The sequence below is a fragment of the Anomaloglossus baeobatrachus genome, chromosome 7, assembly GCF_048569485.1.
Source record: "Anomaloglossus baeobatrachus isolate aAnoBae1 chromosome 7, aAnoBae1.hap1, whole genome shotgun sequence".
In the NCBI taxonomy this organism is placed as follows: Eukaryota; Metazoa; Chordata; class Amphibia; order Anura; family Aromobatidae; genus Anomaloglossus; species Anomaloglossus baeobatrachus.
Window position 1 is genome coordinate 197,731,142 of NC_134359.1, and position 27,802 is coordinate 197,758,943.

General features: G+C 40.8%; 21 non-coding genes across 21 annotated transcripts; 2 read left to right on the plus strand and 19 right to left on the minus strand.

Moving 5' to 3' along the window:
- Positions 1 to 205: 205 nt before the first annotated feature.
- Positions 206 to 288, plus strand: TRNAG-GCC (transfer RNA glycine (anticodon GCC)). The gene has a single exon. It is a non-coding gene; the product is annotated as a tRNA-Gly (tRNA).
- A 775-nt stretch (positions 289 to 1,063) lies between these two features.
- On the minus strand, positions 1,064 to 1,137 carry TRNAT-AGU (transfer RNA threonine (anticodon AGU)). Its single transcript has one exon. It is a non-coding gene; the product is annotated as a tRNA-Thr (tRNA).
- A 1,213-nt stretch (positions 1,138 to 2,350) lies between these two features.
- On the minus strand, positions 2,351 to 2,424 carry TRNAT-AGU (transfer RNA threonine (anticodon AGU)). Its single transcript has one exon. It is a non-coding gene; the product is annotated as a tRNA-Thr (tRNA).
- Positions 2,425 to 3,637: 1,213 nt separating this feature from the next.
- Positions 3,638 to 3,711, minus strand: TRNAT-AGU (transfer RNA threonine (anticodon AGU)). Its single transcript has one exon. It is a non-coding gene; the product is annotated as a tRNA-Thr (tRNA).
- A 1,215-nt stretch (positions 3,712 to 4,926) lies between these two features.
- TRNAT-AGU (transfer RNA threonine (anticodon AGU)) lies at positions 4,927 to 5,000 on the minus strand. Its single transcript has one exon. It is a non-coding gene; the product is annotated as a tRNA-Thr (tRNA).
- Positions 5,001 to 5,356: 356 nt separating this feature from the next.
- TRNAG-GCC (transfer RNA glycine (anticodon GCC)) lies at positions 5,357 to 5,439 on the plus strand. Its single transcript has one exon. It is a non-coding gene; the product is annotated as a tRNA-Gly (tRNA).
- A 775-nt stretch (positions 5,440 to 6,214) lies between these two features.
- Positions 6,215 to 6,288, minus strand: TRNAT-AGU (transfer RNA threonine (anticodon AGU)). Its single transcript has one exon. It is a non-coding gene; the product is annotated as a tRNA-Thr (tRNA).
- Positions 6,289 to 7,501: 1,213 nt separating this feature from the next.
- On the minus strand, positions 7,502 to 7,575 carry TRNAT-AGU (transfer RNA threonine (anticodon AGU)). The gene has a single exon. It is a non-coding gene; the product is annotated as a tRNA-Thr (tRNA).
- Positions 7,576 to 8,788: 1,213 nt separating this feature from the next.
- TRNAT-AGU (transfer RNA threonine (anticodon AGU)) lies at positions 8,789 to 8,862 on the minus strand. The gene has a single exon. It is a non-coding gene; the product is annotated as a tRNA-Thr (tRNA).
- Positions 8,863 to 10,075: 1,213 nt separating this feature from the next.
- Positions 10,076 to 10,149, minus strand: TRNAT-AGU (transfer RNA threonine (anticodon AGU)). Its single transcript has one exon. It is a non-coding gene; the product is annotated as a tRNA-Thr (tRNA).
- Positions 10,150 to 11,362: 1,213 nt separating this feature from the next.
- On the minus strand, positions 11,363 to 11,436 carry TRNAT-AGU (transfer RNA threonine (anticodon AGU)). The gene has a single exon. It is a non-coding gene; the product is annotated as a tRNA-Thr (tRNA).
- Positions 11,437 to 12,649: 1,213 nt separating this feature from the next.
- On the minus strand, positions 12,650 to 12,723 carry TRNAT-AGU (transfer RNA threonine (anticodon AGU)). The gene has a single exon. It is a non-coding gene; the product is annotated as a tRNA-Thr (tRNA).
- Positions 12,724 to 13,936: 1,213 nt separating this feature from the next.
- On the minus strand, positions 13,937 to 14,010 carry TRNAT-AGU (transfer RNA threonine (anticodon AGU)). The gene has a single exon. It is a non-coding gene; the product is annotated as a tRNA-Thr (tRNA).
- A 1,213-nt stretch (positions 14,011 to 15,223) lies between these two features.
- On the minus strand, positions 15,224 to 15,297 carry TRNAT-AGU (transfer RNA threonine (anticodon AGU)). Its single transcript has one exon. It is a non-coding gene; the product is annotated as a tRNA-Thr (tRNA).
- A 1,213-nt stretch (positions 15,298 to 16,510) lies between these two features.
- TRNAT-AGU (transfer RNA threonine (anticodon AGU)) lies at positions 16,511 to 16,584 on the minus strand. Its single transcript has one exon. It is a non-coding gene; the product is annotated as a tRNA-Thr (tRNA).
- Positions 16,585 to 17,797: 1,213 nt separating this feature from the next.
- Positions 17,798 to 17,871, minus strand: TRNAT-AGU (transfer RNA threonine (anticodon AGU)). The gene has a single exon. It is a non-coding gene; the product is annotated as a tRNA-Thr (tRNA).
- A 1,213-nt stretch (positions 17,872 to 19,084) lies between these two features.
- TRNAT-AGU (transfer RNA threonine (anticodon AGU)) lies at positions 19,085 to 19,158 on the minus strand. The gene has a single exon. It is a non-coding gene; the product is annotated as a tRNA-Thr (tRNA).
- Positions 19,159 to 21,658: 2,500 nt separating this feature from the next.
- Positions 21,659 to 21,732, minus strand: TRNAT-AGU (transfer RNA threonine (anticodon AGU)). Its single transcript has one exon. It is a non-coding gene; the product is annotated as a tRNA-Thr (tRNA).
- A 2,500-nt stretch (positions 21,733 to 24,232) lies between these two features.
- Positions 24,233 to 24,306, minus strand: TRNAT-AGU (transfer RNA threonine (anticodon AGU)). The gene has a single exon. It is a non-coding gene; the product is annotated as a tRNA-Thr (tRNA).
- Positions 24,307 to 25,519: 1,213 nt separating this feature from the next.
- Positions 25,520 to 25,593, minus strand: TRNAT-AGU (transfer RNA threonine (anticodon AGU)). Its single transcript has one exon. It is a non-coding gene; the product is annotated as a tRNA-Thr (tRNA).
- Positions 25,594 to 26,806: 1,213 nt separating this feature from the next.
- TRNAT-AGU (transfer RNA threonine (anticodon AGU)) lies at positions 26,807 to 26,880 on the minus strand. The gene has a single exon. It is a non-coding gene; the product is annotated as a tRNA-Thr (tRNA).
- Between the last annotated feature and the right edge of the window lie 922 nt (positions 26,881 to 27,802).

Sequence of the window (27,802 nt, forward strand, 5' to 3'; positions counted from 1 at the left end):
TTAGTAAAAATACTGTTATTAAAAACCCTGAGCATTAGCTCATTTCTGATATGGTTTGAGCTAGTCTAACTCTTGACATTATCCAGTGTAGGAGATGTGATAAGGTCCATTTTGCCAGAGGCCGATACACAATCTTTAGCTCAATTGCACAGACTTGTCAAAATCCTCATCAGATCATATCACCGGATTTCAGGTTTGTCATGTAGACGAGGTGGCCGAGTGGTTAAGGCGATGGACTGCCAATTCCATTGTGCTCTGCATGCATGGGTTCGAATCCCATCCTCGTCGGTTTAATCTCCTTCTTCCGTGTTGAAAAGCTTAGTTTCCATTTAGAACCCAGGTGGTGGATATTTGACCTTCTCAAATCTCTGAGATAGTGCAATGAAGGATTCATAAATCTGTGCTGTCTAAGTGCATATAAAAGAGAAGACGTCATCCGATGTAGGATTGCATCAGGCATGCCAAGTAAAAACGGTGGGTTTTATTTTGCCAGATTGAGCATTGGTTTATGACTGGTAAGGATTGCCTTAGTCCAACTCCAGACACCAGACAATGAAGGAGAAGAGATAAGGCCCACTCCGTTAGAGGCCAACTTAAAATCTTCAGTGAAAAAGCAAAGACTCATCAAAATGCTCTTCAGATCTTATGGTCTGGTTTCTACGTTTTTGGGCAGAGAAGTTGGCTGTGAAGTTCAGGTGATGCATTAACAATACAGTCTATGGATTGAGCTGTTTATGCATGGTTTTGACTTCCATCTTTGTTCTTGTTGTTTTCTTGCCCTTTCACTGTTCAAGAAGACTGCTATCAAACTTTTCTAGCAGGGAGAGATGCGCATGGAAGCATTTCAATCTGGCAAAAGAAAACCACTGTTTTTATTTGGCATGCTTGGTGCCATCCTACATCGCATGACATCTTCTTCCTTCTGAGCACTTAGACAGCACATATTTATAATTCCTTCATTCAACTATCTCAGAGATGTGAGAAAGACAAATTTGACATTAGTCTCTCACTATGAAAGGTGCCCTTTAAAAATCGAAACTTCTATATCGGGACTATGAAAAGAAGGCACTGCTGAGATTCGAACTCAGGATCTCCTGTTTACTAGACAGGCACTTTAACCAACTAAGCCACAGCACCTCTTTTCCTACTCACCGATAGTAAAGCAGCTTCTGGTAGAGTGGCCTTATTTGATCTTCAGTGTCATCTGATGTCTAGAGACAAACTAATGCAAATGCTATCTGGGATAAACCAATTTTCAGGGCTTCAATACAGACACGACATTCAATCTTTAGTAAAAATACTGTTATTAAAAACCCTGAGCATTAGCTCATTTCTGATATGGTTTGAGCTAGTCTAACTCTTGACATTATCCAGTGTAGGAGATGTGATAAGGTCCATTTTGCCAGAGGCCGATACACAATCTTTAGCTCAATTGCACAGACTGGTCAAAATCCTCATCAGATCATATCACCTGATTTCAGGTTTGTGATGTAGACGAGGTGGCCGAGTGGTTAAGGCGATGGACTGCTAATCCATTGTGCTCTGCATGCATGGGTTCGAATCCCATCCTCGTCGGTTTAATCTCCTTCTTCCGTGTTGAAAAGCTTAGTTTCCATTTAGAACCCAGGTGGTGGATATTTGACCTTCTCAAATCTCTGAGATAGTGCAATGAAGGATTCATAAATCTGTGCTGTCTAAGTGCATATAAAAGAGAAGACGTCATCCGATGTAGGATTGCATCAGGCATGCCAAATAAAAACGGTGGGTTTTATTTTGCCACATTGAGCATTGGTTTATGACTGGTAAGGATTGCCTTAGTCCAACTCCAGACACCAGACAATGAAGGAGAAGAGATAAGGCCCACTCCGTTAGAGGCCAACTTAAAATCTTCAGTGAAAAAGCAAAGACTCATCAAAATGCTCTTCAGATCTTATGGTCTGGTTTCTACGTTTTTGGGCAGAGAAGTTGGCTGTGAAGTTCAGGTGATGCATTAACAATACAGTCTATGGATTGAGCTGTTTATGCATGGTTTTGACTTCCATCTTTGTTCTTGTTGTTTTCTTGCCCTTTCACTGTTCAAGAAGACTGCTATCAAACTTTTCTAGCAGGGAGAGATGCGCATGGAAGCATTTCAATCTGGCAAAAGAAAACCACTGTTTTTATTTGGCATGCTTGGTGCCATCCTACATCGCATGACATCTTCTTCCTTCTGAGCACTTAGACAGCACATATTTATAATTCCTTCATTCAACTATCTCAGAGATGTGAGAAAGACAAATTTGACATTAGTCTCTCACTATGAAAGGTGCCCTTTAAAAATCGAAACTTCTATATCGGGACTATGAAAAGAAGGCACTGCTGAGATTCGAACTCAGGATCTCCTGTTTACTAGACAGGCACTTTAACCAACTAAGCCACAGCACCTCTTTTCCTACTGACCGATAGTAAAGCAGCTTCTGGTAGAGTGGCCTTATTTGATCTTCAGTGTCATCTGATGTCTAGAGACAAACTAATGCAAATGCTATCTGGGATAAACCAATTTTCAGGGCTTCAATACAGACACGACATTCAATCTTTAGTAAAAATATTGTTATTAAAAACCCTGAGCATTAGCTCATTTCTGATATGGTTTGAGCTAGTCTAACTCTTGACATTATCCAGTGTAGGAGATGTGATAAGGTCCATTTTGCCAGAGGCCGATACACAATCTTTAGCTCAATTGCACAGACTGGTCAAAATCCTCATCAGATCATATCACCTGATTTCAGGTTTGTGATGTAGACGAGGTGGCCGAGTGGTTAAGGCGATGGACTGCTAATCCATTGTGCTCTGCATGCATGGGTTCGAATCCCATCCTCGTCGGTTTAATCTCCTTCTTCCGTGTTGAAAAGCTTAGTTTCCATTTAGAACCCAGGTGGTGGATATTTGACCTTCTCAAATCTCTGAGATAGTGCAATGAAGGATTCATAAATCTGTGCTGTCTAAGTGCATATAAAAGAGAAGACGTCATCCGATGTAGGATTGCATCAGGCATGCCAAATAAAAACGGTGGGTTTTATTTTGCCACATTGAGCATTGGTTTATGACTGGTAAGGATTGCCTTAGTCCAACTCCAGACACCAGACAATGAAGGAGAAGAGATAAGGCCCACTCCGTTAGAGGCCAACTTAAAATCTTCAGTGAAAAAGCAAAGACTCATCAAAATGCTCTTCAGATCTTATGGTCTGGTTTCTACGTTTTTGGGCAGAGAAGTTGGCTGTGAAGTTCAGGTGATGCATTAACAATACAGTCTATGGATTGAGCTGTTTATGCATGGTTTTGACTTCCATCTTTGTTCTTCTTGTTTTCTTGCCCTTTCACTGTTCAAGAAGACTGCTATCAAACTTTTCTAGCAGGGAGAGATGCGCATGGAAGCATTTCAATCTGGCAAAAGAAAACCACTGTTTTTATTTGGCATGCTTGGTGCCATCCTACATCGCATGACATCTTCTTCCTTCTGAGCACTTAGACAGCACATATTTATAATTCCTTCATTCAACTATCTCAGAGATGTGAGAAAGACAAATTTGACATTAGTCTCTCACTATGAAAGGTGCCCTTTAAAAATCGAAACTTCTATATCGGGACTATGAAAAGAAGGCACTGCTGAGATTCGAACTCAGGATCTCCTGTTTACTAGACAGGCACTTTAACCAACTAAGCCACAGCACCTCTTTTCCTACTGACCGATAGTAAAGCAGCTTCTGGTAGAGTGGCCTTATTTGATCTTCAGTGTCATCTGATGTCTAGAGACAAACTAATGCAAATGCTATCTGGGATAAACCAATTTTCAGGGCTTCAATACAGACACGACATTCAATCTTTAGTAAAAATACTGTTATTAAAAACCCTGAGCATTAGCTCATTTCTGATATGGTTTGAGCTAGTCTAACTCTTGACATTATCCAGTGTAGGAGATGTGATAAGGTCCATTTTGCCAGAGGCCGATACACAATCTTTAGCTCAATTGCACAGACTGGTCAAAATCCTCATCAGATCATATCACCTGATTTCAGGTTTGTGATGTAGACGAGGTGGCCGAGTGGTTAAGGCGATGGACTGCTTATCCATTGTGCTCTGCATGCATGGGTTCGAATCCCATCCTCGTCGGTTTAATCTCCTTCTTCCGTGTTGAAAAGCTTAGTTTCCATTTAGAACCCAGGTGGTGGATATTTGACCTTCTCAAATCTCTGATAGATAGTGCAATGAAGGATTCATAAGTCTGTGCTGTCTAAGTGCATATAAAAGAGAAGACGTCATCCGATGTAGGATTGCATCAGGCATGCCAAATAAAAACGGTGGGTTTTATTTTGCCAGATTGAGCATTGGTTTATGACTGGTAAGGATTGCCTTAGTCCAACTCCAGACACCAGACAATGAAGGAGAAGAGATAAGGCCCACTCCGTTAGAGGCCAACTTAAAATCTTCAGTGAAAAAGCAAAGACTCATCAAAATGCTCTTCAGATCTTATGGTCTGGTTTCTACGTTTTTGGGCAGAGAAGTTGGCTGTGAAGTTCAGGTGATGCATTAACAATACAGTCTATGGATTGAGCTGTTTATGCATGGTTTTGACTTCCATCTTTGTTCTTGTTGTTTTCTTGCCCTTTCACTGTTCAAGAAGACTGCTATCAAACTTTTCTAGCAGGGAGAGATGCGCATGGAAGCATTTCAATCTGGCAAAAGAAAACCACTGTTTTTATTTGGCATGCTTGGTGCCATCCTACATCGCATGACATCTTCTTCCTTCTGAGCACTTAGACAGCACATATTTATAATTCCTTCATTCAACTATCTCAGAGATGTGAGAAAGACAAATTTGACATTAGTCTCTCACTATGAAAGGTGCCCTTTAAAAATCGAAACTTCTATATCGGGACTATGAAAAGAAGGCACTGCTGAGATTCGAACTCAGGATCTCCTGTTTACTAGACAGGCACTTTAACCAACTAAGCCACAGCACCTCTTTTCCTACTGACCGATAGTAAAGCAGCTTCTGGTAGAGTGGCCTTATTTGATCTTCAGTGTCATCTGATGTCTAGAGACAAACTAATGCAAATGCTATCTGGGATAAACCAATTTTCAGGGCTTCAATACAGACACGACATTCAATCTTTAGTAAAAATACTGTTATTAAAAACCCTGAGCATTAGCTCATTTCTGATATGGTTTGAGCTAGTCTAACTCTTGACATTATCCAGTGTAGGAGATGTGATAAGGTCCATTTTGCCAGAGGCCGATACACAATCTTTAGCTCAATTGCACAGACTTGTCAAAATCCTCATCAGATCATATCACCGGATTTCAGGTTTGTCATGTAGACGAGGTGGCCGAGTGGTTAAGGCGATGGACTGCCAATTCCATTGTGCTCTGCATGCATGGGTTCGAATCCCATCCTCGTCGGTTTAATCTCCTTCTTCCGTGTTGAAAAGCTTAGTTTCCATTTAGAACCCAGGTGGTGGATATTTGACCTTCTCAAATCTCTGAGATAGTGCAATGAAGGATTCATAAATCTGTGCTGTCTAAGTGCATATAAAAGAGAAGACGTCATCCGATGTAGGATTGCATCAGGCATGCCAAATAAAAACGGTGGGTTTTATTTTGCCAGATTGAGCATTGGTTTATGACTGGTAAGGATTGCCTTAGTCCAACTCCAGACACCAGACAATGAAGGAGAAGAGATAAGGCCCACTCCGTTAGAGGCCAACTTAAAATCTTCAGTGAAAAAGCAAAGACTCATCAAAATGCTCTTCAGATCTTATGGTCTGGTTTCTACGTTTTTGGGCAGAGAAGTTGGCTGTGAAGTTCAGGTGATGCATTAACAATACAGTCTATGGATTGAGCTGTTTATGCATGGTTTTGACTTCCATCTTTGTTCTTGTTGTTTTCTTGCCCTTTCACTGTTCAAGAAGACTGCTATCAAACTTTTCTAGCAGGGAGAGATGCGCATGGAAGCATTTCAATCTGGCAAAAGAAAACCACTGTTTTTATTTGGCATGCTTGGTGCCATCCTACATCGCATGACATCTTCTTCCTTCTGAGCACTTAGACAGCACATATTTATAATTCCTTCATTCAACTATCTCAGAGATGTGAGAAAGACAAATTTGACATTAGTCTCTCACTATGAAAGGTGCCCTTTAAAAATCGAAACTTCTATATCGGGACTATGAAAAGAAGGCACTGCTGAGATTCGAACTCAGGATCTCCTGTTTACTAGACAGGCACTTTAACCAACTAAGCCACAGCACCTCTTTTCCTACTGACCGATAGTAAAGCAGCTTCTGGTAGAGTGGCCTTATTTGATCTTCAGTGTCATCTGATGTCTAGAGACAAACTAATGCAAATGCTATCTGGGATAAACCAATTTTCAGGGCTTCAATACAGACACGACATTCAATCTTTAGTAAAAATACTGTTATTAAAAACCCTGAGCATTAGCTCATTTCTGATATGGTTTGAGCTAGTCTAACTCTTGAGATTATCCAGTGTAGGAGATGTGATAAGGTCCATTTTGCCAGAGGCCGATACACAATCTTTAGCTCAATTGCACAGACTTGTCAAAATCCTCATCAGATCATATCACCTGATTTCAGGTTTATGATGTAGACGAGGTGGCCGAGTGGTTAAGGCGATGGACTGCTTATCCATTGTGCTCTGCATGCATGGGTTCGAATCCCATCCTCGTCGGTTTAATCTCCTTCTTCCGTGTTGAAAAGCTTAGTTTCCATTTAGAACCCAGGTGGTGGATATTTGACCTTCTCAAATCTCTGAGATAGTGCAATGAAGGATTCATAAATCTGTGCTGTCTAAGTGCATATAAAAGAGAAGACGTCATCCGATGTAGGATTGCATCAGGCATGCCAAATAAAAACGGTGGGTTTTATTTTGCCAGATTGAGCATTGGTTTATGACTGGTAAGGATTGCCTTAGTCCAACTCCAGACACCAGACAATGAAGGAGAAGAGATAAGGCCCACTCCGTTAGAGGCCAACTTAAAATCTTCAGTGAAAAAGCAAAGACTCATCAAAATGCTCTTCAGATCTTATGGTCTGGTTTCTACGTTTTTGGGCAGAGAAGTTGGCTGTGAAGTTCAGGTGATGCATTAACAATACAGTCTATGGATTGAGCTGTTTATGCATGGTTTTGACTTCCATCTTTGTTCTTGTTGTTTTCTTGCCCTTTCACTGTTCAAGAAGACTGCTATCAAACTTTTCTAGCAGGGAGAGATGCGCATGGAAGCATTTCAATCTGGCAAAAGAAAACCACTGTTTTTATTTGGCATGCTTGGTGCCATCCTACATCGCATGACATCTTCTTCCTTCTGAGCACTTAGACAGCACATATTTATAATTCCTTCATTCAACTATCTCAGAGATGTGAGAAAGACAAATTTGACATTAGTCTCTCACTATGAAAGGTGCCCTTTAAAAATCGAAACTTCTATATCGGGACTATGAAAAGAAGGCACTGCTGAGATTCGAACTCAGGATCTCCTGTTTACTAGACAGGCACTTTAACCAACTAAGCCACAGCACCTCTTTTCCTACTGACCGATAGTAAAGCAGCTTCTGGTAGAGTGGCCTTATTTGATCTTCAGTGTCATCTGATGTCTAGAGACAAACTAATGCAAATGCTATCTGGGATAAACCAATTTTCAGGGCTTCAATACAGACACGACATTCAATCTTTAGTAAAAATACTGTTATTAAAAACCCTGAGCATTAGCTCATTTCTGATATGGTTTGAGCTAGTCTAACTCTTGAGATTATCCAGTGTAGGAGATGTGATAAGGTCCATTTTGCCAGAGGCCGATACACAATCTTTAGCTCAATTGCACAGACTGGTCAAAATCCTCATCAGATCATATCACCTGATTTCAGGTTTGTCATGTAGACGAGGTGGCCGAGTGGTTAAGGCGATGGACTGCTAATCCATTGTGCTCTGCATGCATGGGTTCGAATCCCATCCTCGTCGGTTTAATCTCCTTCTTCCGTGTTGAAAAGCTTAGTTTCCATTTAGAACCCAGGTGGTGGATATTTGACCTTCTCAAATCTCTGAGATAGTGCAATGAAGGATTCATAAGTCTGTGCTGTCTAAGTGCATATAAAAGAGAAGACGTCATCCGATGTAGGATTGCATCAGGCATGCAAAATAAAAACGGTGGGTTTTATTTTGCCAGATTGAGCATTGGTTTATGACTGGTAAGGATTGCCTTAGTCCAACTCCAGACACCAGACAATGAAGGAGAAGAGATAAGGCCCACTCCGTTAGAGGCCAACTTAAAATCTTCAGTGAAAAAGCAAAGACTCATCAAAATGCTCTTCAGATCTTATGGTCTGGTTTCTACGTTTTTGGGCAGAGAAGTTGGCTGTGAAGTTCAGGTGATGCATTAACAATACAGTCTATGGATTGAGCTGTTTATGCATGGTTTTGACTTCCATCTTTGTTCTTGTTGTTTTCTTGCCCTTTCACTGTTCAAGAAGACTGCTATCAAACTTTTCTAGCAGGGAGAGATGCGCATGGAAGCATTTCAATCTGGCAAAAGAAAACCACTGTTTTTATTTGGCATGCTTGGTGCCATCCTACATCGCATGACATCTTCTTCCTTCTGAGCACTTAGACAGCACATATTTATAATTCCTTCATTCAACTATCTCAGAGATGTGAGAAAGACAAATTTGACATTAGTCTCTCACTATGAAAGGTGCCCTTTAAAAATCGAAACTTCTATATCGGGACTATGAAAAGAAGGCACTGCTGAGATTCGAACTCAGGATCTCCTGTTTACTAGACAGGCACTTTAACCAACTAAGCCACAGCACCTCTTTTCCTACTGACCGATAGTAAAGCAGCTTCTGGTAGAGTGGCCTTATTTGATCTTCAGTGTCATCAGATGTCTAGAGACAAACTAATGCAAATGCTATCTGTGATAAACCAATTTTCAGGGCTTCAATACAGACACGACATTCAATCTTTAGTAAAAATACTGTTATTAAAAACCCTGAGCATTAGCTCATTTCTGATATGGTTTGAGCTAGTCTAACTCTTGAGATTATCCAGTGTAGGAGATGTGATAAGGTCCATTTTGCCAGAGGCCGATACACAATCTTTAGCTCAATTGCACAGACTGGTCAAAATCCTCATCAGATCATATCACCTGATTTCAGGTTTGTCATGTAGACGAGGTGGCCGAGTGGTTAAGGCGATGGACTGCTAATCCATTGTGCTCTGCATGCATGGGTTCGAATCCCATCCTCGTCGGTTTAATCTCCTTCTTCCGTGTTGAAAAGCTTAGTTTCCATTTAGAACCCAGGTGGTGGATATTTGACCTTCTCAAATCTCTGAGATAGTGCAATGAAGGATTCATAAGTCTGTGCTGTCTAAGTGCATATAAAAGAGAAGACGTCATCCGATGTAGGATTGCATCAGGCATGCAAAATAAAAACGGTGGGTTTTATTTTGCCAGATTGAGCATTGGTTTATGACTGGTAAGGATTGCCTTAGTCCAACTCCAGACACCAGACAATGAAGGAGAAGAGATAAGGCCCACTCCGTTAGAGGCCAACTTAAAATCTTCAGTGAAAAAGCAAAGACTCATCAAAATGCTCTTCAGATCTTATGGTCTGGTTTCTACGTTTTTGGGCAGAGAAGTTGGCTGTGAAGTTCAGGTGATGCATTAACAATACAGTCTATGGATTGAGCTGTTTATGCATGGTTTTGACTTCCATCTTTGTTCTTGTTGTTTTCTTGCCCTTTCACTGTTCAAGAAGACTGCTATCAAACTTTTCTAGCAGGGAGAGATGCGCATGGAAGCATTTCAATCTGGCAAAAGAAAACCACTGTTTTTATTTGGCATGCTTGGTGCCATCCTACATCGCATGACATCTTCTTCCTTCTGAGCACTTAGACAGCACATATTTATAATTCCTTCATTCAACTATCTCAGAGATGTGAGAAAGACAAATTTGACATTAGTCTCTCACTATGAAAGGTGCCCTTTAAAAATCGAAACTTCTATATCGGGACTATGAAAAGAAGGCACTGCTGAGATTCGAACTCAGGATCTCCTGTTTACTAGACAGGCACTTTAACCAACTAAGCCACAGCACCTCTTTTCCTACTGACCGATAGTAAAGCAGCTTCTGGTAGAGTGGCCTTATTTGATCTTCAGTGTCATCAGATGTCTAGAGACAAACTAATGCAAATGCTATCTGTGATAAACCAATTTTCAGGGCTTCAATACAGACACGACATTCAATCTTTAGTAAAAATACTGTTATTAAAAACCCTGAGCATTAGCTCATTTCTGATATGGTTTGAGCTAGTCTAACTCTTGAGATTATCCAGTGTAGGAGATGTGATAAGGTCCATTTTGCCAGAGGCCGATACACAATCTTTAGCTCAATTGCACAGACTGGTCAAAATCCTCATCAGATCATATCACCTGATTTCAGGTTTGTCATGTAGACGAGGTGGCCGAGTGGTTAAGGCGATGGACTGCTAATCCATTGTGCTCTGCATGCATGGGTTCGAATCCCATCCTCGTCGGTTTAATCTCCTTCTTCCGTGTTGAAAAGCTTAGTTTCCATTTAGAACCCAGGTGGTGGATATTTGACCTTCTCAAATCTCTGAGATAGTGCAATGAAGGATTCATAAGTCTGTGCTGTCTAAGTGCATATAAAAGAGAAGACGTCATCCGATGTAGGATTGCATCAGGCATGCAAAATAAAAACGGTGGGTTTTATTTTGCCAGATTGAGCATTGGTTTATGACTGGTAAGGATTGCCTTAGTCCAACTCCAGACACCAGACAATGAAGGAGAAGAGATAAGGCCCACTCCGTTAGAGGCCAACTTAAAATCTTCAGTGAAAAAGCAAAGACTCATCAAAATGCTCTTCAGATCTTATGGTCTGGTTTCTACGTTTTTGGGCAGAGAAGTTGGCTGTGAAGTTCAGGTGATGCATTAACAATACAGTCTATGGATTGAGCTGTTTATGCATGGTTTTGACTTCCATCTTTGTTCTTGTTGTTTTCTTGCCCTTTCACTGTTCAAGAAGACTGCTATCAAACTTTTCTAGCAGGGAGAGATGCGCATGGAAGCATTTCAATCTGGCAAAAGAAAACCACTGTTTTTATTTGGCATGCTTGGTGCCATCCTACATCGCATGACATCTTCTTCCTTCTGAGCACTTAGACAGCACATATTTATAATTCCTTCATTCAACTATCTCAGAGATGTGAGAAAGACAAATTTGACATTAGTCTCTCACTATGAAAGGTGCCCTTTAAAAATCGAAACTTCTATATCGGGACTATGAAAAGAAGGCACTGCTGAGATTCGAACTCAGGATCTCCTGTTTACTAGACAGGCACTTTAACCAACTAAGCCACAGCACCTCTTTTCCTACTGACCGATAGTAAAGCAGCTTCTGGTAGAGTGGCCTTATTTGATCTTCAGTGTCATCTGATGTCTAGAGACAAACTAATGCAAATGCTATCTGGGATAAACCAATTTTCAGGGCTTCAATACAGACACGACATTCAATCTTTAGTAAAAATACTGTTATTAAAAACCCTGAGCATTAGCTCATTTCTGATATGGTTTGAGCTAGTCTAACTCTTGAGATTATCCAGTGTAGGAGATGTGATAAGGTCCATTTTGCCAGAGGCCGATACACAATCTTTAGCTCAATTGCACAGACTGGTCAAAATCCTCATCAGATCATATCACCTGATTTCAGGTTTGTCATGTAGACGAGGTGGCCGAGTGGTTAAGGCGATGGACTGCTAATCCATTGTGCTCTGCATGCATGGGTTCGAATCCCATCCTCGTCGGTTTAATCTCCTTCTTCCGTGTTGAAAAGCTTAGTTTCCATTTAGAACCCAGGTGGTGGATATTTGACCTTCTCAAATCTCTGAGATAGTGCAATGAAGGATTCATAAGTCTGTGCTGTCTAAGTGCATATAAAAGAGAAGACGTCATCCGATGTAGGATTGCATCAGGCATGCAAAATAAAAACGGTGGGTTTTATTTTGCCAGATTGAGCATTGGTTTATGACTGGTAAGGATTGCCTTAGTCCAACTCCAGACACCAGACAATGAAGGAGAAGAGATAAGGCCCACTCCGTTAGAGGCCAACTTAAAATCTTCAGTGAAAAAGCAAAGACTCATCAAAATGCTCTTCAGATCTTATGGTCTGGTTTCTACGTTTTTGGGCAGAGAAGTTGGCTGTGAAGTTCAGGTGATGCATTAACAATACAGTCTATGGATTGAGCTGTTTATGCATGGTTTTGACTTCCATCTTTGTTCTTGTTGTTTTCTTGCCCTTTCACTGTTCAAGAAGACTGCTATCAAACTTTTCTAGCAGGGAGAGATGCGCATGGAAGCATTTCAATCTGGCAAAAGAAAACCACTGTTTTTATTTGGCATGCTTGGTGCCATCCTACATCGCATGACATCTTCTTCCTTCTGAGCACTTAGACAGCACATATTTATAATTCCTTCATTCAACTATCTCAGAGATGTGAGAAAGACAAATTTGACATTAGTCTCTCACTATGAAAGGTGCCCTTTAAAAATCGAAACTTCTATATCGGGACTATGAAAAGAAGGCACTGCTGAGATTCGAACTCAGGATCTCCTGTTTACTAGACAGGCACTTTAACCAACTAAGCCACAGCACCTCTTTTCCTACTGACCGATAGTAAAGCAGCTTCTGGTAGAGTGGCCTTATTTGATCTTCAGTGTCATCTGATGTCTAGAGACAAACTAATGCAAATGCTATCTGGGATAAACCAATTTTCAGGGCTTCAATACAGACACGACATTCAATCTTTAGTAAAAATACTGTTATTAAAAACCCTGAGCATTAGCTCATTTCTGATATGGTTTGAGCTAGTCTAACTCTTGAGATTATCCAGTGTAGGAGATGTGATAAGGTCCATTTTGCCAGAGGCCGATACACAATCTTTAGCTCAATTGCACAGACTGGTCAAAATCCTCATCAGATCATATCACCTGATTTCAGGTTTGTCATGTAGACGAGGTGGCCGAGTGGTTAAGGCGATGGACTGCTAATCCATTGTGCTCTGCATGCATGGGTTCGAATCCCATCCTCGTCGGTTTAATCTCCTTCTTCCGTGTTGAAAAGCTTAGTTTCCATTTAGAACCCAGGTGGTGGATATTTGACCTTCTCAAATCTCTGAGATAGTGCAATGAAGGATTCATAAGTCTGTGCTGTCTAAGTGCATATAAAAGAGAAGACGTCATCCGATGTAGGATTGCATCAGGCATGCAAAATAAAAACGGTGGGTTTTATTTTGCCAGATTGAGCATTGGTTTATGACTGGTAAGGATTGCCTTAGTCCAACTCCAGACACCAGACAATGAAGGAGAAGAGATAAGGCCCACTCCGTTAGAGGCCAACTTAAAATCTTCAGTGAAAAAGCAAAGACTCATCAAAATGCTCTTCAGATCTTATGGTCTGGTTTCTACGTTTTTGGGCAGAGAAGTTGGCTGTGAAGTTCAGGTGATGCATTAACAATACAGTCTATGGATTGAGCTGTTTATGCATGGTTTTGACTTCCATCTTTGTTCTTGTTGTTTTCTTGCCCTTTCACTGTTCAAGAAGACTGCTATCAAACTTTTCTAGCAGGGAGAGATGCGCATGGAAGCATTTCAATCTGGCAAAAGAAAACCACTGTTTTTATTTGGCATGCTTGGTGCCATCCTACATCGCATGACATCTTCTTCCTTCTGAGCACTTAGACAGCACATATTTATAATTCCTTCATTCAACTATCTCAGAGATGTGAGAAAGACAAATTTGACATTAGTCTCTCACTATGAAAGGTGCCCTTTAAAAATCGAAACTTCTATATCGGGACTATGAAAAGAAGGCACTGCTGAGATTCGAACTCAGGATCTCCTGTTTACTAGACAGGCACTTTAACCAACTAAGCCACAGCACCTCTTTTCCTACTGACCGATAGTAAAGCAGCTTCTGGTAGAGTGGCCTTATTTGATCTTCAGTGTCATCTGATGTCTAGAGACAAACTAATGCAAATGCTATCTGGGATAAACCAATTTTCAGGGCTTCAATACAGACACGACATTCAATCTTTAGTAAAAATACTGTTATTAAAAACCCTGAGCATTAGCTCATTTCTGATATGGTTTGAGCTAGTCTAACTCTTGAGATTATCCAGTGTAGGAGATGTGATAAGGTCCATTTTGCCAGAGGCCGATACACAATCTTTAGCTCAATTGCACAGACTGGTCAAAATCCTCATCAGATCATATCACCTGATTTCAGGTTTGTCATGTAGACGAGGTGGCCGAGTGGTTAAGGCGATGGACTGCTAATCCATTGTGCTCTGCAAGCATGGGTTCGAATCCCATCCTCGTCGGTTTAATCTCCTTCTTCCGTGTTGAAAAGCTTAGTTTCCATTTAGAACCCAGGTGGTGGATATTTGACCTTCTCAAATCTCTGAGATAGTGCAATGAAGGATTCATAAGTCTGTGCTGTCTAAGTGCATATAAAAGAGAAGACGTCATCCGATGTAGGATTGCATCAGGCATGCAAAATAAAAACGGTGGGTTTTATTTTGCCAGATTGAGCATTGGTTTATGACTGGTAAGGATTGCCTTAGTCCAACTCCAGACACCAGACAATGAAGGAGAAGAGATAAGGCCCACTCCGTTAGAGGCCAACTTAAAATCTTCAGTGAAAAAGCAAAGACTCATCAAAATGCTCTTCAGATCTTATGGTCTGGTTTCTACGTTTTTGGGCAGAGAAGTTGGCTGTGAAGTTCAGGTGATGCATTAACAATACAGTCTATGGATTGAGCTGTTTATGCATGGTTTTGACTTCCATCTTTGTTCTTGTTGTTTTCTTGCCCTTTCACTGTTCAAGAAGACTGCTATCAAACTTTTCTAGCAGGGAGAGATGCGCATGGAAGCATTTCAATCTGGCAAAAGAAAACCACTGTTTTTATTTGGCATGCTTGGTGCCATCCTACATCGCATGACATCTTCTTCCTTCTGAGCACTTAGACAGCACATATTTATAATTCCTTCATTCAACTATCTCAGAGATGTGAGAAAGACAAATTTGACATTAGTCTCTCACTATGAAAGGTGCCCTTTAAAAATCGAAACTTCTATATCGGGACTATGAAAAGAAGGCACTGCTGAGATTCGAACTCAGGATCTCCTGTTTACTAGACAGGCACTTTAACCAACTAAGCCACAGCACCTCTTTTCCTACTGACCGATAGTAAAGCAGCTTCTGGTAGAGTGGCCTTATTTGATCTTCAGTGTCATCTGATGTCTAGAGACAAACTAATGCAAATGCTATCTGGGATAAACCAATTTTCAGGGCTTCAATACAGACACGACATTCAATCTTTAGTAAAAATACTGTTATTAAAAACCCTGAGCATTAGCTCATTTCTGATATGGTTTGAGCTAGTCTAACTCTTGAGATTATCCAGTGTAGGAGATGTGATAAGGTCCATTTTGCCAGAGGCCGATACACAATCTTTAGCTCAATTGCACAGACTGGTCAAAATCCTCATCAGATCATATCACCTGATTTCAGGTTTGTCATGTAGACGAGGTGGCCGAGTGGTTAAGGCGATGGACTGCTAATCCATTGTGCTCTGCATGCATGGGTTCGAATCCCATCCTCGTCGGTTTAATCTCCTTCTTCCGTGTTGAAAAGCTTAGTTTCCATTTAGAACCCAGGTGGTGGATATTTGACCTTCTCAAATCTCTGAGATAGTGCAATGAAGGATTCATAAGTCTGTGCTGTCTAAGTGCATATAAAAGAGAAGACGTCATCCGATGTAGGATTGCATCAGGCATGCAAAATAAAAACGGTGGGTTTTATTTTGCCAGATTGAGCATTGGTTTATGACTGGTAAGGATTGCCTTAGTCCAACTCCAGACACCAGACAATGAAGGAGAAGAGATAAGGCCCACTCCGTTAGAGGCCAACTTAAAATCTTCAGTGAAAAAGCAAAGACTCATCAAAATGCTCTTCAGATCTTATGGTCTGGTTTCTACGTTTTTGGGCAGAGAAGTTGGCTGTGAAGTTCAGGTGATGCATTAACAATACAGTCTATGGATTGAGCTGTTTATGCATGGTTTTGACTTCCATCTTTGTTCTTGTTGTTTTCTTGCCCTTTCACTGTTCAAGAAGACTGCTATCAAACTTTTCTAGCAGGGAGAGATGCGCATGGAAGCATTTCAATCTGGCAAAAGAAAACCACTGTTTTTATTTGGCATGCTTGGTGCCATCCTACATCGCATGACATCTTCTTCCTTCTGAGCACTTAGACAGCACATATTTATAATTCCTTCATTCAACTATCTCAGAGATGTGAGAAAGACAAATTTGACATTAGTCTCTCACTATGAAAGGTGCCCTTTAAAAATCGAAACTTCTATATCGGGACTATGAAAAGAAGGCACTGCTGAGATTCGAACTCAGGATCTCCTGTTTACTAGACAGGCACTTTAACCAACTAAGCCACAGCACCTCTTTTCCTACTGACCGATAGTAAAGCAGCTTCTGGTAGAGTGGCCTTATTTGATCTTCAGTGTCATCTGATGTCTAGAGACAAACTAATGCAAATGCTATCTGGGATAAACCAATTTTCAGGGCTTCAATACAGACACGACATTCAATCTTTAGTAAAAATACTGTTATTAAAAACCCTGAGCATTAGCTCATTTCTGATATGGTTTGAGCTAGTCTAACTCTTGAGATTATCCAGTGTAGGAGATGTGATAAGGTCCATTTTGCCAGAGGCCGATACACAATCTTTAGCTCAATTGCACAGACTGGTCAAAATCCTCATCAGATCATATCACCTGATTTCAGGTTTGTCATGTAGACGAGGTGGCCGAGTGGTTAAGGCGATGGACTGCTAATCCATTGTGCTCTGCATGCATGGGTTCGAATCCCATCCTCGTCGGTTTAATCTCCTTCTTCCGTGTTGAAAAGCTTAGTTTCCATTTAGAACCCAGGTGGTGGATATTTGACCTTCTCAAATCTCTGAGATAGTGCAATGAAGGATTCATAAATCTGTGCTGTCTAAGTGCATATAAAAGAGAAGACGTCATCCGATGTAGGATTGCATCAGGCATGCCAAATAAAAACGGTGGGTTTTATTTTGCCAGATTGAGCATTGGTTTATGACTGGTAAGGATTGCCTTAGTCCAACTCCAGACACCAGACAATGAAGGAGAAGAGATAAGGCCCACTCCGTTAGAGGCCAACTTAAAATCTTCAGTGAAAAAGCAAAGACTCATCAAAATGCTCTTCAGATCTTATGGTCTGGTTTCTACGTTTTTGGGCAGAGAAGTTGGCTGTGAAGTTCAGGTGATGCATTAACAATACAGTCTATGGATTGAGCTGTTTATGCATGGTTTTGACTTCCATCTTTGTTCTTGTTGTTTTCTTGCCCTTTCACTGTTCAAGAAGACTGCTATCAAACTTTTCTAGCAGGGAGAGATGCGCATGGAAGCATTTCAATCTGGCAAAAGAAAACCACTGTTTTTATTTGGCATGCTTGGTGCCATCCTACATCGCATGACATCTTCTTCCTTCTGAGCACTTAGACAGCACATATTTATAATTCCTTCATTCAACTATCTCAGAGATGTGAGAAAGACAAATTTGACATTAGTCTCTCACTATGAAAGGTGCCCTTTAAAAATCGAAACTTCTATATCGGGACTATGAAAAGAAGGCACTGCTGAGATTCGAACTCAGGATCTCCTGTTTACTAGACAGGCACTTTAACCAACTAAGCCACAGCACCTCTTTTCCTACTGACCGATAGTAAAGCAGCTTCTGGTAGAGTGGCCTTATTTGATCTTCAGTGTCATCTGATGTCTAGAGACAAACTAATGCAAATGCTATCTGGGATAAACCAATTTTCAGGGCTTCAATACAGACACGACATTCAATCTTTAGTAAAAATACTGTTATTAAAAACCCTGAGCATTAGCTCATTTCTGATATGGTTTGAGCTAGTCTAACTCTTGAGATTATCCAGTGTAGGAGATGTGATAAGGTCCATTTTGCCAGAGGCCGATACACAATCTTTAGCTCAATTGCACAGACTGGTCAAAATCCTCATCAGATCATATCACCTGATTTCAGGTTTGTCATGTAGACGAGGTGGCCGAGTGGTTAAGGCGATGGACTGCTAATCCATTGTGCTCTGCATGCATGGGTTCGAATCCCATCCTCGTCGGTTTAATCTCCTTCTTCCGTGTTGAAAAGCTTAGTTTCCATTTAGAACCCAGGTGGTGGATATTTGACCTTCTCAAATCTCTGAGATAGTGCAATGAAGGATTCATAAGTCTGTGCTGTCTAAGTGCATATAAAAGAGAAGACGTCATCCGATGTAGGATTGCATCAGGCATGCAAAATAAAAACGGTGGGTTTTATTCTGCCAGATTGAGCATTGGTTTATGACTGGTAAGGATTGCCTTAGTCCAACTCCAGACACCAGACAATGAAGGAGAAGAGATAAGGCCCACTCCGTTAGAGGCCAACTTAAAATCTTCAGTGAAAAAGCAAAGACTCATCAAAATGCTCTTCAGATCTTATGGTCTGGTTTCTACGTTTTTGGGCAGAGAAGTTGGCTGTGAAGTTCAGGTGATGCATTAACAATACAGTCTATGGATTGAGCTGTTTATGCATGGTTTTGACTTCCATCTTTGTTCTTGTTGTTTTCTTGCCCTTTCACTGTTCAAGAAGACTGCTATCAAACTTTTCTAGCAGGGAGAGATGCGCATGGAAGCATTTCAATCTGGCAAAAGAAAACCACTGTTTTTATTTGGCATGCTTGGTGCCATCCTACATCGCATGACATCTTCTTCCTTCTGAGCACTTAGACAGCACATATTTATAATTCCTTCATTCAACTATCTCAGAGATGTGAGAAAGACAAATTTGACATTAGTCTCTCACTATGAAAGGTGCCCTTTAAAAATCGAAACTTCTATATCGGGACTATGAAAAGAAGGCACTGCTGAGATTCGAACTCAGGATCTCCTGTTTACTAGACAGGCACTTTAACCAACTAAGCCACAGCACCTCTTTTCCTACTGACCGATAGTAAAGCAGCTTCTGGTAGAGTGGCCTTATTTGATCTTCAGTGTCATCTGATGTCTAGAGACAAACTAATGCAAATGCTATCTGGGATAAACCAATTTTCAGGGCTTCAATACAGACACGACATTCAATCTTTAGTAAAAATACTGTTATTAAAAACCCTGAGCATTAGCTCATTTCTGATATGGTTTGAGCTAGTCTAACTCTTGAGATTATCCAGTGTAGGAGATGTGATAAGGTCCATTTTGCCAGAGGCCGATACACAATCTTTAGCTCAATTGCACAGACTGGTCAAAATCCTCATCAGATCATATCACCTGATTTCAGGTTTGTCATGTAGACGAGGTGGCCGAGTGGTTAAGGCGATGGACTGCTAATCCATTGTGCTCTGCATGCATGGGTTCGAATCCCATCCTCGTCGGTTTAATCTCCTTCTTCCGTGTTGAAAAGCTTAGTTTCCATTTAGAACCCAGGTGGTGGATATTTGACCTTCTCAAATCTCTGAGATAGTGCAATGAAGGATTCATAAGTCTGTGCTGTCTAAGTGCATATAAAAGAGAAGACGTCATCCGATGTAGGATTGCATCAGGCATGCAAAATAAAAACGGTGGGTTTTATTTTGCCAGATTGAGCATTGGTTTATGACTGGTAAGGATTGCCTTAGTCCAACTCCAGACACCAGACAATGAAGGAGAAGAGATAAGGCCCACTCCGTTAGAGGCCAACTTAAAATCTTCAGTGAAAAAGCAAAGACTCATCAAAATGCTCTTCAGATCTTATGGTCTGGTTTCTACGTTTTTGGGCAGAGAAGTTGGCTGTGAAGTTCAGGTGATGCATTAACAATACAGTCTATGGATTGAGCTGTTTATGCATGGTTTTGACTTCCATCTTTGTTCTTGTTGTTTTCTTGCCCTTTCACTGTTCAAGAAGACTGCTATCAAACTTTTCTAGCAGGGAGAGATGCGCATGGAAGCATTTCAATCTGGCAAAAGAAAACCACTGTTTTTATTTGGCATGCTTGGTGCCATCCTACATCGCATGACATCTTCTTCCTTCTGAGCACTTAGACAGCACATATTTATAATTCCTTCATTCAACTATCTCAGAGATGTGAGAAAGACAAATTTGACATTAGTCTCTCACTATGAAAGGTGCCCTTTAAAAATCGAAACTTCTATATCGGGACTATGAAAAGAAGGCACTGCTGAGATTCAAACTCAGGATCTCCTGTTTACTAGACAGGCACTTTAACCAACTAAGCCACAGCACCTCTTTTCCTACTGACCGATAGTAAAGCAGCTTCTGGTAGAGTGGCCTTATTTGATCTTCAGTGTCATCTGATGTCTAGAGACAAACTAATGCAAATGCTATCTGGGATAAACCAATTTTCAGGGCTTCAATACAGACACGACATTCAATCTTTAGTAAAAATACTGTTATTAAAAACCCTGAGCATTAGCTCATTTCTGATATGGTTTGAGCTAGTCTAACTCTTGAGATTATCCAGTGTAGGAGATGTGATAAGGTCCATTTTGCCAGAGGCCGATACACAATCTTTAGCTCAATTGCACAGACTGGTCAAAATCCTCATCAGATCATATCACCTGATTTCAGGTTTGTCATGTAGACGAGGTGGCCGAGTGGTTAAGGCGATGGACTGCTAATCCATTGTGCTCTGCATGCATGGGTTCGAATCCCATCCTCGTCGGTTTAATCTCCTTCTTCCGTGTTGAAAAGCTTAGTTTCCATTTAGAACCCAGGTGGTGGATATTTGACCTTCTCAAATCTCTGAGATAGTGCAATGAAGGATTCATAAGTCTGTGCTGTCTAAGTGCATATAAAAGAGAAGACGTCATCCGATGTAGGATTGCATCAGGCATGCAAAATAAAAACGGTGGGTTTTATTTTGCCAGATTGAGCATTGGTTTATGACTGGTAAGGATTGCCTTAGTCCAACTCCAGACACCAGACAATGAAGGAGAAGAGATAAGGCCCACTCCGTTAGAGGCCAACTTAAAATCTTCAGTGAAAAAGCAAAGACTCATCAAAATGCTCTTCAGATCTTATGGTCTGGTTTCTACGTTTTTGGGCAGAGAAGTTGGCTGTGAAGTTCAGGTGATGCATTAACAATACAGTCTATGGATTGAGCTGTTTATGCATGGTTTTGACTTCCATCTTTGTTCTTGTTGTTTTCTTGCCCTTTCACTGTTCAAGAAGACTGCTATCAAACTTTTCTAGCAGGGAGAGATGCGCATGGAAGCATTTCAATCTGGCAAAAGAAAACCACTGTTTTTATTTGGCATGCTTGGTGCCATCCTACATCGCATGACATCTTCTTCCTTCTGAGCACTTAGACAGCACATATTTATAATTCCTTCATTCAACTATCTCAGAGATGTGAGAAAGACAAATTTGACATTAGTCTCTCACTATGAAAGGTGCCCTTTAAAAATCGAAACTTCTATATCGGGACTATGAAAAGAAGGCACTGCTGAGATTCGAACTCAGGATCTCCTGTTTACTAGACAGGCACTTTAACCAACTAAGCCACAGCACCTCTTTTCCTACTGACCGATAGTAAAGCAGCTTCTGGTAGAGTGGCCTTATTTGATCTTCAGTGTCATCTGATGTCTAGAGACAAACTAATGCAAATGCTATCTGGGATAAACCAATTTTCAGGGCTTCAATACAGACACGACATTCAATCTTTAGTAAAAATACTGTTATTAAAAACCCTGAGCATTAGCTCATTTCTGATATGGTTTGAGCTAGTCTAACTCTTGAGATTATCCAGTGTAGGAGATGTGATAAGGTCCATTTTGCCAGAGGCCGATACACAATCTTTAGCTCAATTGCACAGACTGGTCAAAATCCTCATCAGATCATATCACCTGATTTCAGGTTTGTCATGTAGACGAGGTGGCCGAGTGGTTAAGGCGATGGACTGCTAATCCATTGTGCTCTGCATGCATGGGTTCGAATCCCATCCTCGTCGGTTTAATCTCCTTCTTCCGTGTTGAAAAGCTTAGTTTCCATTTAGAACCCAGGTGGTGGATATTTGACCTTCTCAAATCTCTGAGATAGTGCAATGAAGGATTCATAAATCTGTGCTGTCTAAGTGCATATAAAAGAGAAGACGTCATCCGATGTAGGATTGCATCAGGCATGCAAAATAAAAACGGTGGGTTTTATTTTGCCAGATTGAGCATTGGTTTATGACTGGTAAGGATTGCCTTAGTCCAACTCCAGACACCAGACAATGAAGGAGAAGAGATAAGGCCCACTCCGTTAGAGGCCAACTTAAAATCTTCAGTGAAAAAGCAAAGACTCATCAAAATGCTCTTCAGATCTTATGGTCTGGTTTCTACGTTTTTGGGCAGAGAAGTTGGCTGTGAAGTTCAGGTGATGCATTAACAATACAGTCTATGGATTGAGCTGTTTATGCATGGTTTTGACTTCCATCTTTGTTCTTGTTGTTTTCTTGCCCTTTCACTGTTCAAGAAGACTGCTATCAAACTTTTCTAGCAGGGAGAGATGCGCATGGAAGCATTTCAATCTGGCAAAAGAAAACCACTGTTTTTATTTGGCATGCTTGGTGCCATCCTACATCGCATGACATCTTCTTCCTTCTGAGCACTTAGACAGCACATATTTATAATTCCTTCATTCAACTATCTCAGAGATGTGAGAAAGACAAATTTGACATTAGTCTCTCACTATGAAAGGTGCCCTTTAAAAATCGAAACTTCTATATCGGGACTATGAAAAGAAGGCACTGCTGAGATTCGAACTTAGGATCTCCTGTTTACTAGACAGGCACTTTAACCAACTAAGCCACAGCACCTCTTTTCCTACTCACTGATAGTAAAGCAGCTTCTGGTAGAGTGGCCTTATTTGATCTTCAGTGTCATCTGATGTCTAGAGACAAACTAATGCAAATGCTATCTGGGATAAACCAATTTTCAGGGCTTCAATACAGACACGACATTCAATCTTTAGTAAAAATACTGTTATTAAAAACCCTGAGCATTAGCTCATTTCTGATATGGTTTGAGCTAGTCTAACTCTTGACATTATCCAGTGTAGGAGATGTGATAAGGTCCATTTTGCCAGAGGCCGATACACAATCTTTAGCTCAATTGCACAGACTTGTCAAAATCCTCATCAGATCATATCACCTGATTTCAGGTTTATGATGTAGACGAGGTGGCCGAGTGGTTAAGGCGATGGACTGCTTATCCATTGTGCTCTGCATGCATGGGTTCGAATCCCATCCTCGTCGGTTTAATCTCCTTCTTCCGTGTTGAAAAGCTAAGTTTCCATTTAGAACCCAGGTGGTGGATATTTGACCTTCTCAAATCTCTGAGATAGTGCAATGAAGGATTCATAAATCTGTGCTGTCTAAGTGCATATAAAAGAGAAGACGTCATCCGATGTAGGATTGCATCAGGCATGCCAAATAAAAACGGTGGGTTTTATTTTGCCAGATTGAGCATTGGTTTATGACTGGTAAGGATTGCCTTAGTCCAACTCCAGACACCAGACAATGAAGGAGAAGAGATAAGGCCCACTCCGTTAGAGGCCAACTTAAAATCTTCAGTGAAAAAGCAAAGACTCATCAAAATGCTCTTCAGATCTTATGGTCTGGTTTCTACGTTTTTGGGCAGAGAAGTTGGCTGTGAAGTTCAGGTGATGCATTAACAATACAGTCTATGGATTGAGCTGTTTATGCATGGTTTTGACTTCCATCTTTGTTCTTGTTGTTTTCTTGCCCTTTCACTGTTCAAGAAGACTGCTATCAAACTTTTCTAGCAGGGAGAGATGCGCATGGAAGCATTTCAATCTGGCAAAAGAAAACCACTGTTTTTATTTGGCATGCTTGGTGCCATCCTACATCGCATGACATCTTCTTCCTTCTGAGCACTTAGACAGCACATATTTATAATTCCTTCATTCAACTATCTCAGAGATGTGAGAAAGACAAATTTGACATTAGTCTCTCACTATGAAAGGTGCCCTTTAAAAATCGAAACTTCTATATCGGGACTATGAAAAGAAGGCACTGCTGAGATTCGAACTCAGGATCTCCTGTTTACTAGACAGGCACTTTAACCAACTAAGCCACAGCACCTCTTTTCCTACTGACCGATAGTAAAGCAGCTTCTGGTAGAGTGGCCTTATTTGATCTTCAGTGTCATCTGATGTCTAGAGACAAACTAATGCAAATGCTATCTGGGATAAACCAATTTTCAGGGCTTCAATACAGACACGACATTCAATCTTTAGTAAAAATACTGTTATTAAAAACCCTGAGCATTAGCTCATTTCTGATATGGTTTGAGCTAGTCTAACTCTTGAGATTATCCAGTGTAGGAGATGTGATAAGGTCCATTTTGCCAGAGGCCGATACACAATCTTTAGCTCAATTGCACAGACTGGTCAAAATCCTCATCAGATCATATCACCTGATTTCAGGTTTGTCATGTAGACGAGGTGGCCGAGTGGTTAAGGCGATGGACTGCTAATCCATTGTGCTCTGCATGCATGGGTTCGAATCCCATCCTCGTCGGTTTAATCTCCTTCTTCCGTGTTGAAAAGCTTAGTTTCCATTTAGAACCCAGGTGGTGGATATTTGACCTTCTCAAATCTCTGAGATAGTGCAATGAAGGATTCATAAATCTGTGCTGTCTAAGTGCATATAAAAGAGAAGACGTCATCTGATGTAGGATTGCATCAGGCATGCAAAATAAAAACGGTGGGTTTTATTTTGCCAGATTGAGCATTGGTTTATGACTGGTAAGGATTGCCTTAGTCCAACTCCAGACACCAGACAATGAAGGAGAAGAGATAAGGCCCACTCCGTTAGAGGCCAACTTAAAATCTTCAGTGAAAAAGCAAAGACTCATCAAAATGCTCTTCAGATCTTATGGTCTGGTTTCTACGTTTTTGGGCAGAGAAGTTGGCTGTGAAGTTCAGGTGATGCATTAACAATACAGTCTATGGATTGAGCTGTTTATGCATGGTTTTGACTTCCATCTTTGTTCTTGTTGTTTTCTTGCCCTTTCACTGTTCAAGAAGACTGCTATCAAACTTTTCTAGCAGGGAGAGATGCGCATGGAAGCATTTCAATCTGGCAAAAGAAAACCACTGTTTTTATTTGGCATGCTTGGTGCCATCCTACATCGCATGACATCTTCTTCCTTCTGAGCACTTAGACAGCACATATTTATAATTCCTTCATTCAACTATCTCAGAGATGTGAGAAAGACAAATTTGACATTAGTCTCTCACTATGAAAGGTGCCCTTTAAAAATCGAAACTTCTATATCGGGACTATGAAAAGAAGGCACTGCTGAGATTCGAACTCAGGATCTCCTGTTTACTAGACAGGCACTTTAACCAACTAAGCCACAGCACCTCTTTTCCTACTGACCGATAGTAAAGCAGCTTCTGGTAGAGTGGCCTTATTTGATCTTCAGTGTCATCTGATGTCTAGAGACAAACTAATGCAAATGCTATCTGGGATAAACCAATTTTCAGGGCTTCAATACAGACACGACATTCAATCTTTAGTAAAAATACTGTTATTAAAAACCCTGAGCATTAGCTCATTTCTGATATGGTTTGAGCTAGTCTAACTCTTGAGATTATCCAGTGTAGGAGATGTGATAAGGTCCATTTTGCCAGAGGCCGATACACAATCTTTAGCTCAATTGCACAGACTGGTCAAAATCCTCATCAGATCATATCACCTGATTTCAGGTTTGTCATGTAGACGAGGTGGCCGAGTGGTTAAGGCGATGGACTGCTAATCCATTGTGCTCTGCATGCATGGGTTCGAATCCCATCCTCGTCGGTTTAATCTCCTTCTTCCGTGTTGAAAAGCTTAGTTTCCATTTAGAACCCAGGTGGTGGATATTTGACCTTCTCAAATCTCTGAGATAGTGCAATGAAGGATTCATAAATCTGTGCTGTCTAAGTGCATATAAAAGAGAAGACGTCATCCGATGTAGGATTGCATCAGGCATGCAAAATAAAAACGGTGGGTTTTATTTTGCCAGATTGAGCATTGGTTTATGACTGGTAAGGATTGCCTTAGTCCAACTCCAGACACCAGACAATGAAGGAGAAGAGATAAGGCCCACTCCGTTAGAGGCCAACTTAAAATCTTCAGTGAAAAAGCAAAGACTCATCAAAATGCTCTTCAGATCTTATGGTCTGGTTTCTACGTTTTTGGGCAGAGAAGTTGGCTGTGAAGTTCAGGTGATGCATTAACAATACAGTCTATGGATTGAGCTGTTTATGCATGGTTTTGACTTCCATCTTTGTTCTTGTTGTTTTCTTGCCCTTTCACTGTTCAAGAAGACTGCTATCAAACTTTTCTAGCAGGGAGAGATGCGCATGGAAGCATTTCAATCTGGCAAAAGAAAACCACTGTTTTTATTTGGCATGCTTGGTGCCATCCTACATCGCATGACATCTTCTTCCTTCTGAGCACTTAGACAGCACATATTTATAATTCCTTCATTCAACTATCTCAGAGATGTGAGAAAGACAAATTTGACATTAGTCTCTCACTATGAAAGGTGCCCTTTAAAAATCGAAACTTCTATATCGGGACTATGAAAAGAAGGCACTGCTGAGATTCGAACTCAGGATCTCCTGTTTACTAGACAGGCACTTTAACCAACTAAGCCACAGCACCTCTTTTCCTACTGACCGATAGTAAAGCAGCTTCTGGTAGAGTGGCCTTATTTGATCTTCAGTGTCATCTGATGTCTAGAGACAAACTAATGCAAATGCTATCTGGGATAAACCAATTTTCAGGGCTTCAATACAGACACGACATTCAATCTTTAGTAAAAATACTGTTATTAAAAACCCTGAGCATTAGCTCATTTCTGATATGGTTTGAGCTAGTCTAACTCTTGAGATTATCCAGTGTAGGAGATGTGATAAGGTCCATTTTGCCAGAGGCCGATACACAATCTTTAGCTCAATTGCACAGACTGGTCAAAATCCTCATCAGATCATATCACCTGATTTCAGGTTTGTCATGTAGACGAGGTGGCCGAGTGGTTAAGGCGATGGACTGCTAATCCATTGTGCTCTGCATGCATGGGTTCGAATCCCATCCTCGTCGGTTTAATCTCCTTCTTCCGTGTTGAAAAGCTTAGTTTCCATTTAGAACCCAGGTGGTGGATATTTGACCTTCTCAAATCTCTGAGATAGTGCAATGAAGGATTCATAAGTCTGTGCTGTCTAAGTGCATATAAAAGAGAAGACGTCATCCGATGTAGGATTGCATCAGGCATGCAAAATAAAAACGGTGGGTTTTATTTTGCCAGATTGAGCATTGGTTTATGACTGGTAAGGATTGCCTTAGTCCAACTCCAGACACCAGACAATGAAGGAGAAGAGATAAGGCCCACTCCGTTAGAGGCCAACTTAAAATCTTCAGTGAAAAAGCAAAGACTCATCAAAATGCTCTTCAGATCTTATGGTCTGGTTTCTACGTTTTTGGGCAGAGAAGTTGGCTGTGAAGTTCAGGTGATGCATTAACAATACAGTCTATGGATTGAGCTGTTTATGCATGGTTTTGACTTCCATCTTTGTTCTTGTTGTTT